Source organism: Accipiter gentilis, unplaced genomic scaffold (assembly GCF_929443795.1).
Source record: "Accipiter gentilis unplaced genomic scaffold, bAccGen1.1, whole genome shotgun sequence".
In the NCBI taxonomy this organism is placed as follows: Eukaryota; Metazoa; Chordata; class Aves; order Accipitriformes; family Accipitridae; genus Astur; species Astur gentilis.
The window spans coordinates 195,704-207,245 of NW_026061048.1; the positions used below are offsets into that span (position 1 = coordinate 195,704).

Genomic DNA, 11,542 nt, shown 5'->3' on the forward strand with positions numbered 1-11,542 from the left:
CTGTAACTAGTACACAGACTTGACAGTATTGAAAGACCATGGTTTTAACCCAGGTCACAAAACCAAGGTAACCATTTTATAAACTCAGGGTGTAGCTCTGCTAAAAGCCACTGAAGTAACATAGGTTCTCTTTCTTAATTTTAACCTGTGAGTAAACCTAAGCCTTGCACCCTTAAGTTTTGGGTTTTTTTCGAGGGGAGAAGGAGGAGTAAGACCTCTCAAACCCACTAAGGCACATTTTCTAAGAGATGAATTGCACTTGAAGCAAGCTGGAAACCAGAGGTAATAAGGAAAAAAGGTAAGTATACGGTCATGGTCATGCTTTCTCCACAAGTTTGGAATACCAGCAGTAGGGGGAATGCTGGAGAATGAAGACCGTGCAAGGTAGCTACATGCCCCTTCGGTCTTGTCACTAGGGTTTGAGGTGGATGCTTAAAATGATCAGAGCTCAGAATTGCGGTTTAAGCCAAGCAACTAATTTTAAAAGAAGTCAGGGGTATCTGTTGTCCGCACAGCAAAATGGGACTTCAGCTGTCAGCGCAGTTTGCAAGCTGCACTATTCAGAGGGTGTTAATTCAAAACCTGGAAATACTAGAAGCAGGAAAGCAGTGTTCCTAGTCTCCTCAAATTTACTCTACCATGACATCATCATTTTGTAGAACATACTTTTTCTGGCACTGCCCTGCCCGCCTTACATTTGGTTTACTTGTTTGGGGTTTTTAAGCAGATCCCACGTGCATTAAAAAAATTTAATAATAATTGAAAAAAAATCTTTTTGGAAGACAGTATTTTACAGTACATACGAAAATTCTCCACGTGCATTAAAAAAATTTAATAATAATTAAAAAAAAATCTTTTGGAAGACAGTATTTTACAGTACATACGAAAATTCTCTGGAAAAACATACAACTTCATTTACAAAAACACCAAGTTATAAAGACGTTACAATAGAGAGATAGCACAACATTTGTTTCACGGGATCAGAATTTCTCCCCACCCCTCAAAAAACCCTCATGCACTTAACTGGGTAAGCAGTGTTACAAGTTTACAGAACCAGAACTTCAGACTACTACAAGTTTTCATGTAACCACGTAGAACAGCTTTCAGGGTTTATCTGAAAACACTCTCTGCATGCCAATTCCTTTCAAGACTCTCCCTTGCAGGTGGGTAGCAGTGCCACAACAGCCTTGGCTATTGCAATGTTTAAGTACATCTTCAGCTGTGTGTTCCGAGTTTAGCTTTCCTACCCAGCGACAACAAAAAAAGCCCTCAAGTCTCATGCTGGAGCAGACTCAAGACAAAAATCAGATACAACGGCATGGGACACGTCTATCATCTCCATACCTTGGTAGCATCCTCTGCTGCGTTGTCTTCAATACCACAATTATTTATGGGCCTCCATGGGAGGCAATACTTGTGTAGCGCGTGGCCGTGTTAGGCAGGGGACAGCTGCTAGCTGAGGAAGCTGAGCACCATTCTGATAGATGCCCAGGAGTGTATGTGCCAACCGGGAAAATAGTTTAGGAGAAGAACAATATATGCACATGCACTAGGAAAGCACAAATGAATACAAGCACGTTCAGACACACTTGACACCACAACGTGGTTGCAGTAACTAGTTAACCTGTTTACCTACATTCTGAATCCAAGTCACAGGGCAGCTTGGTTTTTGTGGCTTTTTCCAAAGCTGTTTCAGCTAGTGACAGTCAAGACTTTTAAAAAGACTAATAGGGATAACTCTTACAAGAACATATTTGGGAAATGAAGGCTGAAAGAAGTTAAACTAAAAAGCATATTTTTGTTTACATCAATAAACGCGTAGAGTACTGATGTGAGGTAGTCTAGGCACTAGCAGAGTCCATTCAGCTTTTCAGTTAGCCCACTGAGTAAAACCCCTTCCTAATTACATTGTCTGTAGATCTGCTGCTGACATCTTCTGGACTGCCGCCGCCTTTGAATGCTGAATCCTGGCCAGTTAACTAGAAGAACAGGATACACAGACTCAAAATAATTGCTATACTGAAGTTACCTTCATATTTGAGTACAGCTTCCAGTCAACACATTAACTGTGTTAGTGGCCATTCTTAAAACAACATTTAGACAACACTCCCCTTACCGCACAGGAATCTCAAGCCTCGCAAGAAGTCGTACTACCCAAACCTTGAAATCTGTACCTGAAGTATTCAATAGTAGGTAACAGTTCTGCAAGCTGATTCTTTACAAGTGTCAAAATGGAGTTTTTTCTAGTTGTTCTTTGCCTCAAATCAGAGGTCAAGCCACACAAACAGCTGTTTAAGGAGAGTTATGTATAGCAAGAAAACAAATCAAGCATTACTCAAAAGCTCCCACAAAACCCAGATTTAACAAGCAACTCCACAAGGTCGTTTCAGCAGTGGACAACCTGTTGAGTAGGCTGCTGATTTCTAAAGCAGCAAAACTATCAAGAGGCATTCGAAAATCATCTGCCAGAACAAGATTAGCTCATACGTCTACATTTATAACATTCATGTCCTCTTCCTTTTGAGATTTGGGTTTTTTTCTGAATGAAGAACTGCTTCCAGTTCATTGAGCAATGGGTCAGTGCAGTAATATACAAGTACAGTAGTATTTAGAGAGCCTGCCACCAGACCAAAACCAGTCACTAGTGCCAGATCTCGGGGAAAAAAAATTGTTTAATAGCTATACAGTCCGTTCAAGACAATTTCTCACACCTACATCCTAGTAAAACTAGCATTATGCTTAAATTTAGATTCCTGAATCCATTGGGGATGTATATATGCATTTCTTCTCAGTTATGTCATGCATTGTACATCAAGAATTAATTCTACTTCAAACCCTCCCTGGCCTAGCCCCCCTTCCTTACCTTTTCTCCGTCTGCTAGTGTTTTGGGGCGTTCTTCTGATGGAGGTGAATGAGGTCCTTCAGTGGTCACTGAATAAGGTCGTTTAGGTGCACTGTTCTTAGGATCTGTAATTCCAGTCCCACTTAATTCATGCTGTCCTTGGACAAAACGTCCTCCTGGTTGAGAAACTGTGTTACGTCCTGGAATGGTGCTACCAACTGGAGGTCCCAATATTCTTATTGCAACTGTAGCCTCCACTTCTGTAAGAGACACCGCGCTTCTAGAGTTCAGCCGTGAAATTAAAGACTGCATTCCACCCACCACGTCAATACATACTTGAATCAGTAACAGGAATGGAGAGTCCCTTAGACACTGATGGCTCAGCTACACGAGGTAGCTTCTCTCTCTTGTTAGCACCGTTAGATTTCTGGTACGCAGCATTTCTGTAAGAGTCAGATGCTAGAGTTATAAAAAGCTCGTTTGTAAAATACTATACATTTCCTTTCCAGAAAGCCCATGCAAGACAAATGTCTGTCTTCTTAGCTCATTGTCACAGCTCTACCAAACAACAAACTCCCAGGCAATCTAGCACGAGATCTTCATTTTGACCGCTGAACTTCAGACCGCAAATTTAAACTTCAGCGTTGTCTTTAGTCAGTCTCTATGTACTTGCACTGTCTTCCAGCTTAGTACCTCCAGCACTCTGTACTGCTTTCCATGAATGGATCTGCTCTACCCATACGGGCATCCCATTTTATTTTAGTTTTAATGCCACTCCTCCAGTACCAAATGGTCTGAACACAGCAGGCATTACACATTTGGTACTCTTGGGCTATTACTCTCAAGATTACATATTCCTCCTGGGCTGAAGTAGCTTATGAACAAGTAGACCTCCCAGGAAGTGACACACACTTTTACTGCCCGAGTTCTCATACTGCTGCACCAAGGCAGCAGCAGCTCTAGTGTTGCTGTGATCAAGATCAGCACTTCGTTAGAACATCATACTGCTTGGCATTAACCATACTTTTTGTTAGAAAGAACAAAATTACCTACGTGGAAAACACTCCGGCTTCAAGTTACACACTAACCCAAGGAGATCTACATTCAAGACCAAATAATTCCTCCGGTATCCACTTCTCCTTTCTTCCGACATGTCTTCATGGATATTAAATTCATTTTTTCAAGGATTTCTTTAACCTGCCTCCCCCCACGTGCCCAAAGGAGATGACAGCTTTCTTCCTGAAGCCATTAGAGCCCTCCACGTGCTTATGAACAACACAGATTCAACCAAGAAATCCCAGACCTCATTCCCATCGCGAGTCAATTAAAAAGCAGCTTCTTCACAGCTTTAAGGTTATGGTGCTAACCTTTCTCTCTCGGCTGGAGAGGTGTCCACTTTAGCAATCTTATGTGATGAAGAGGAATTTTCCGGTGTTCTGGAGCCCGTGTCTCCGGAACTGTCCAAACAGCTTCCATCTGAAGAAGTCCTTTTGCGCTGAAGCCCACCAGCATTTTGACTAGTACCTGGCATGCTTTGCTGAAACAACAACATCAAAATAATGAAGTCTTCAAGTAATTATTAAAGGAAAAAAAAATATTGCCAGAAGAGCCCAATTTTTAATATACCTTCTTTCTTTTCTGTAAGGTTTCTGCAGGCAAAAAATGGTGGAGGTGCTTTCTCTTCACATGAGCTGCCTCAATCTTCACACCTTCCTTTAGCACATTGAGGTGGTTAGCCTGGCTGTAAACTAACAGGAAATTTAGTGTTGTAGCTTAGTGGGAATGTTTGCATTGGGTATTTGTCAAAGTTGTTGACATGATTCACATTTGCCACAACATTCAAACACAGTGCCACTGGATGTAACGTACAAGACAAGCATCGGTTCGGGTAACAGTGCAAGTCTGAGGAAGTCACCCCACCTGGCCTGAAACTCAGACAAGCGTTTTGATGCCTTTTTTCTGTGCTTGTCTCATATCCCAAAGCATGAGCTAAAAAGAAGGTCCGCTTTTACTGCATTTACTCATGTTGTCTGAGCAACACAACACACAGCTCATGCTGGTACCATGGAGAAATGTTTGTTTGCACTGATGAAGAGTTTAAAGGAGTCCACTGCTTAGAACTTTTTGTCCAAACACACTCGTCACTCCCGAAGAGTAACCCGATTTCCTTAGTTTGTCGTTACGATAGCAAGGCATAAGCCTCACAGCACACGTGCACTTCTGAAAGGCACAAGAGCAGTCAGCTTGGGAAGAAGTAAACAGACTTTGGAACCAAAGACCCGTACTTTCAAATGACTGCTCACCCCCAAGCCCCTTTATTCTAGCATTATCTAACAACGCTTGCGATATGACTTTATTTCTGCATCTATCAAAAGGAATAAAGGAAGATGAACACGGAGCTTGACGTGCAAGACTGCATGTCATTACAATGTGACCACTCACTGCCTTTCAAAGTTCTGGGATGGTATCGTACAGAAACTGTTATTTTGGAAACAATACTATCAGCAGGCATTCACAACTTCTTTTAGAGCCTGATACAGTTAATTCCCACTTCCAAAGTTCAGTAACTGACAACTGCTTTTGACAAGTGTAGCTACACCCAGTAAACAGGCATCTCTCTCCTGGCTTCACACCTGACTGTCCACTTCAGGAATCGCAGTTCCTTTCTGATCGTTCACTATGATCTGCAGAACTGTTATTTCACATATGGGATATGGTACATAGGACTGTAGTACACACTTCTGTTTCAAGGTGGACTTACATTGCCAAAGTGTCAAAATAGTGTGTTTGTAAGGCTAATCTTCTACGTGTCACGCTCTACAGAAATAGCTAATAGCTAATACCAGAAGGAAGCATAATTCACTTTGTGAAGCAACTTGCACTGGTATTAAAAAATGAAACCCTACGAGACTAGAGCAAAATAGAGGCTTACCTGTATCCTTGAATGACTGTATAACGCACGTTAAATCAACGTTAACACTTTCTGCATTCTCCACTTTCCTAAACACGATTCCAAGAAACCACATTGACACATATCCACTCCTAAAAAGACAGAGTCACAAATCTATCATTTATGCACAGATGCCAGTTATTTGGGTGCTAGCATCTACTCTCAAGAAGGGATTAAGCAAAACAGTTTAGTTGTACGCAGCAGCTAAAGATTGGAGTCAGCCCATACTCAAGTTCTCCGAGAACTCCTCCCTCAAGTTCTCCCTTCTTTAAAAAGATCCTACATGCTCAGAACCTTGCCCGCCAGACCTCGTACCTACAAAACAGTAACTACGTAACTGAACATCTCTCACAGGTAAGCTGAGGTGAAGGAATATAAACGAGGTACAATACATGGGCCAAACTCTAGTTCAGAAAAGTAATGAAACTCACTGTTTACAAAGTTCTCGGCTGCCAGGGAAAGACTGTGGCTTTACATGTGCAATAGATATAAATTCATTCCTCTCTAAGTTTCCAACCAGCACACGAATTTTAGATTCCACAAGGCCAATCCTGATAAGAACAAGAGACATTTACTCGTTTTTGACTGTATCCAGCACAGTAGTTATCTGCCTTCTTATAATACAATGCTAATACCAAAAATGCTAACCAGTCAGTAAGTAAGTAGTAAGTTTCATTCAGCTCAGCAGATACTAGATATTTATATCACACACACTGGAGTTGGAGATGTTTTCAGGGACATTGGAGCTTCAAAGTTTCCAAAGACAGAGGCAGTAAGTAAGTTTAACTTGTACTCTTAACAGGTCAGACACAACACTTCAACATATAACCTATGATGAAAATGTCAACAAGAAGCAGATTCCCAGCACCTCTGGCTGCATTTTGAAGTGCAGCAAAGCTCCTTTTTACCCCAAAGATCAAGGAGAACAACCGTTTAGAAAAGGCTCAAGCACAACTCTTCCATTACACCTGAGTAAAGATGCTATTCTTCTTGCAGACTGATCTGTGAAAAGAGTTTACCCTCTTCCAGCCAAACTGAAAAATATCGTTCCTTTAATAAACAAACGATCCAGTCAACACAGTCTCATCAGAGACTTACCCAAGAAATGTATCATGACCACCAAGGCTATTCTTTTAAATGAAGTACTGGCATTTTACCCTTCTACCTAAAACACTGATACCCTTGAAAGCAGTCAGAACTCTGTACGTTCTTCACAAGTATCTTATGTTGATGAACAACAGAGATGTGCCATCTATTCCCAAATCCATTCAAGAGTTGGTGAACTAAACTTGTTCTTATAGCAAACGGAAGCAAGTTTGTCTTCTGCTTTTCATTTTCCCAGATGCAAAACTAAGCCCCGTTTGCTGCCATTTCTGTCACTGCAAAAACGTCAGCTTTTACTGCAGCCAGAACTTTCCTCATCTTTATTGTGAGATACAATAAGCCTTCTCCACTTAAAACATCTCACATTAAAAACTATTTGGCTCTAAGCCCTCTGCCCAGAACTCCTTGTTGTATACCTAACTGCGACTGACATCAAGCTGTAGCTGACACGATTTTTAAGTGAACACATTAACAAGTTCAGGTAAGAGGTACTACCTACTAGAGCTGTTTTTAAACAGGAAATAAGGTGTCTTTCAGAGGTAGCTCAAGAATTCAATCATTTGCCTTAGACCACAAGCCGAACCCTGAAGTATAACCAAGGTGCCCTCAGAACAGGGGTCTGGTACACACAGCTATTTTCCTTGCTTACTTGAGCAAGGCAGGCAAAGCACTCGTTTCTTCAGAAAAAGAACACCACACACATTACAGTACCTTAATTCCTCACCGTTTCCCCTTATTTCAAGACTCACAGTTAGTCACCCCATTCATACAGGTTCAACAAGTTATTACTGGCATGTCTCCCTTGAGACAGTGACAAATACCACGTCAGCAGCAGTCATTTTCTCTAACCACAGTTGAAGGGGTTCTCACATTACCTTTCACAAAGTAGATCAGCACTCCTGCAATTTACCTATCCACTACCAAGCATGCCGAGATGATCATTTCCAGCACTAAACACAAGATGCCTGAGCACACTACTAGATTAAAACGTAGTAAACACTATTTATCAGCATTCAGGTACTCTGTGCAGACGGTCAGGTTTCACCCCGATTAAACAGCCTTGTTTCACTTCACTGGAGAAAAGTAGGCTCTGGAACAGGCGGACTACATTACCAGAGCAACTTAGCGTTGAGTGCAATCTAGTCCTAAATTAAATATTGCATCCAGTAAAAAAGCTATGAAACCAAGCCTTCTAAGGCTCTACAACAGTCGTCTTCAAAGTGTCGGAGGGGGATGTACCCCAGGGGGTGCACAAGACAATCCACTGGGTCCGGGAAGAAAAGATTAGAACTTCAGTAATGTGTACGTAACTTGTAAAGAAGTAGACATAGACCGCAACTATGTGTTCAAAAATTACTTTTTTTTTTTTTTGTTTTGCTCACAGGAGTGCACAAAAGTTTGGAGACCACTGCTCTATAAGTCAGTAAAAGATCAAGCTCTCCAGTGTCCACTACACATCTGATGACATCAAGTAATCCCCATTTACTTCAGTCTCTGCAACAAGGAACATCTTCCTAACTGAAGTAGCCTTGGGTAAGTAGTCTCCTTAGACTCCTAAGGAGTCTGCTTCTCCAGATGGCACAGAGCATACACACGCTAACCCTCTTTGTTCCTTCTCATCATGACTTAGGTCTTTAGCTTAACTTCTTAAACAGCAAGATAACTTACGCTAACTGCCCTTCACAAGAAAGCTTTTAATTTTGCTGAGGAACTGTCTACTTACCTCCCTACTGTATTCCATGCCGAGCTGCACAGTCAAATACTTTAGTTTTGTGAACTGTATTAACCAAATGAAGCGCAACACTGAATTGAGCGTCAATGATGTATTGAACCCACACTCAAAGCAAGACTTACCACTCTAAGTGATGCTCTTTAGTAGAGGCACTAGCAGTCAGCACAATATAATGTCTAGAAGAAAAGAAAAAGTAACATTCTAGCTCAGGACTTGATATTCCTTCAAATGAAACCAAAACTGCCTTAAATGTATAGAAAATGACTTCCAGACAAGACACATTATATCCTGCAGGCAGCACAATATTAACTGAAGAAAAACTGATTACATCCTTCAGAATCGTGTTCTGCTGCATTCTAAGTATCAGAGCTGGTATTTTTGTTAATAAAAACAGTGTCAGTGGCAAAACACAAACAGTTTTTCTATCTTCCCTATACTTATCCTTACCAAAATTCCTATGACTACCTCCAGCTTCTGAAAAACAAACATATCAATGCCATCTTGTATTTCGACTGCAAGCTAAAAGTCACTATGCTAACCAGTACGGCAATCATTTCAAGTTCAGGTAACAGATTTCATACATACTTGTATTTCTGAAAAAAGTCCAGTGGTTCAAAGAGCTTTGACCAGTCTGATTTTCCTTGGAGAATCTCATTCGTAACTGCAAGACCTACAATTAAGGTTGAAAACCTTACTACCATTTTGTTTTTAAGACTAGCAGAGCGTGATAGAAACTGTACAAGAGAAAGGTTTTGAACAGTAATTGACAGATCAAAAAGCAGGAATTCCCTTGACACAATACACGCCTACTACAACAGTTCATTGTAAAACTGCTCCCTTGTTGCCTGCAACAGGTAGACTTCCCAGAGAACTCTTCTGCCTAAAAGGGCACAACACCGCACGGAATATAACCAAGTCAGGTAATGTGGTTTCATATTGCAAGAATGACACCTTTTAAGCAGTTAATAAGCATGGAAAGAACTTTACCATGTCTGAACTCCTCCACCATTACCGCTCGCGTTGATGTAGATACGTTGTATGTAGAGTTCTGCTGTGGATAGGCTGGGGTGATGATAGGCATTACGTGGTATCGGTCTGATGGGTTCACCTGTGATGTTAAAACAATTGTGCTCAGCACCAGCAGCTTAGCTTAGAAGAAAGGTTCAAGGCTTCCAAATTCCATGTCTACATACCCTGGGGTCCCATACTGCTAAGTTAAGATTGCTCTCTTCCTGTTGTTTCAGCAATACAGGTCTTGGCCACTCCCTAAACAAGAAAAGCCAGGCACTGACTCTGCCATGTAATTCAGGGTAGGACTGAATGGTGTTGGTCTAAATCTTATATAAAGAACCACCTCAGAAAGTGTTACTGCTTTACGCAAATCAAAATAGTCATCAATAGCTCTTACCATTCTGAAAAAAACCAAGAAGAACTTGTTCACCAGAGTAGAAGCCAAAGCGTTTGGATAGAGTTGACACGTTCTCGCTACTAGCACAGCACAGGAAACCCCACCAAGAAATCCCAGCACGTTGGAGTAAATGCCACGTCCTACAATGCAGACATTGTCGTTGCCCTGTAGTCTTCCCAAGCCCAAGTATAGTCCTTCAAATTTACAGCACCACCTTCACAATCTATAGAATACCTATCACCCTTCAGCCTCCAAGTCAGTTATTTTTGCAGTGCAACGAGGCCAAAACTGTTGGTCCTTACAGCGATGCGAAAAAGAATCGTTACCACACCACTTCCCAAAATACCGCTACTCTGAAATTTGCCTGCACTGCTACAGCTACTGCTTCGCTCCAACTTCCCTTGAGAAGAAGGTTCTGCCATTCTTCTAGCACTTGCTCTAGTCACATGCGCAAACGCTATTTTCTTATTCCTTATCTATCAAGCTTTTATACTTCACTGGGCGTTTTTTATCCTTTCTAGTCAGGTTCCTGGTAAGCAATGCAGCACCTTGTCTTGTAGGCACTCCCCTCATCTCCCCGCTCCACCCCCATTAAAAAAACACACAGAATCTACCCCACAGACAGTCCTTGAATCTAAACTAAAACACAGGTTTTGAACTAAAACCTGATATTTAAACAGCTATCCAAAGATGAAGGACTTCTAGTGCCATTGTTTTTTCAGCACGAGGTGCCTCTGGAAAGTTTAAAGATCACAAACAATCACATTACTCACGTTTTGCCCATAGTTTAATTGCACGGAGCGTGAGCCGGAAGTTCTCTTTATTTGGCACTAGGTGCAGGATTTCGTCAGTAACTCTGCAGCCTGTAAGAAAAAACAGTTGAAGTACAGCACTTCCTGGTAACAGGTACGAGTCAGTTCTGTGCTGTACTGGATCAATAGCTTACAGTTTCTCCTGCAAGTCTATGAAAACAAGTTTGCATTACTTGCTTTGTATTACCTTAAAAATCAGAGGTTACACATAACCTTACAGGCACATAACATAACAAATTAGAGGTTACACATTCCGTATCACCTCAGGTAACTGGTACCCTCAACAGCTTTTTCATACTTTAGACTACAGCCAACAATTGTCAATAAGGCCCTTCGACAGGATTCCGAAAGCTAGGTTTCTTTCGACAGCCAGGAACAATTAAACCAGTCAGTGTTAAACAGTGAGCAACTTCGGCTTCAGGTATTTTAAATATCCTTTTTTTTTTAATGAACTACCACACAATCTTCTCTATCAAGTGCTCTACCTATTCACCTGAAGCAGTTTCTGTAGCAAACTGGAACACCACACCCCCCCCAATCGAAGAAACATGAAACACAGGTCTATCTAAACACACAACTTGAAACAGCTGAATTTAAGCCCACTCGCCACCTCCTCAGATCTCAAGTATACAGGGGATCAGTTTCTGCATCCTGTACAGAAACTTGGGGTGTGTAACGTGCATTCCATACCAAC

The 11,542-nt window shown here is 41.4% G+C and overlaps 2 long non-coding RNA genes across 2 annotated transcripts; both read right to left on the reverse strand.

The window, feature by feature from the left end:
- Nucleotides 1-4,579: 4,579 nt before the first annotated feature.
- On the reverse strand, nt 4,580-9,268 carry LOC126037339 (uncharacterized). The gene is made up of 3 exons (XR_007505627.1): nt 9,214-9,268; nt 8,751-8,804; nt 4,580-4,590 (listed from the first exon to the last, which is right to left on the reverse strand). It is a non-coding gene; the product is annotated as an uncharacterized LOC126037339 (long non-coding RNA).
- A 351-nt stretch (nt 9,269-9,619) lies between these two features.
- On the reverse strand, nt 9,620-10,859 carry LOC126037335 (uncharacterized). The gene is made up of 4 exons (XR_007505623.1): nt 10,810-10,859; nt 10,037-10,176; nt 9,822-9,894; nt 9,620-9,736 (listed from the first exon to the last, which is right to left on the reverse strand). It is a non-coding gene; the product is annotated as an uncharacterized LOC126037335 (long non-coding RNA).
- Nucleotides 10,860-11,542: the final 683 nt, after the last annotated feature.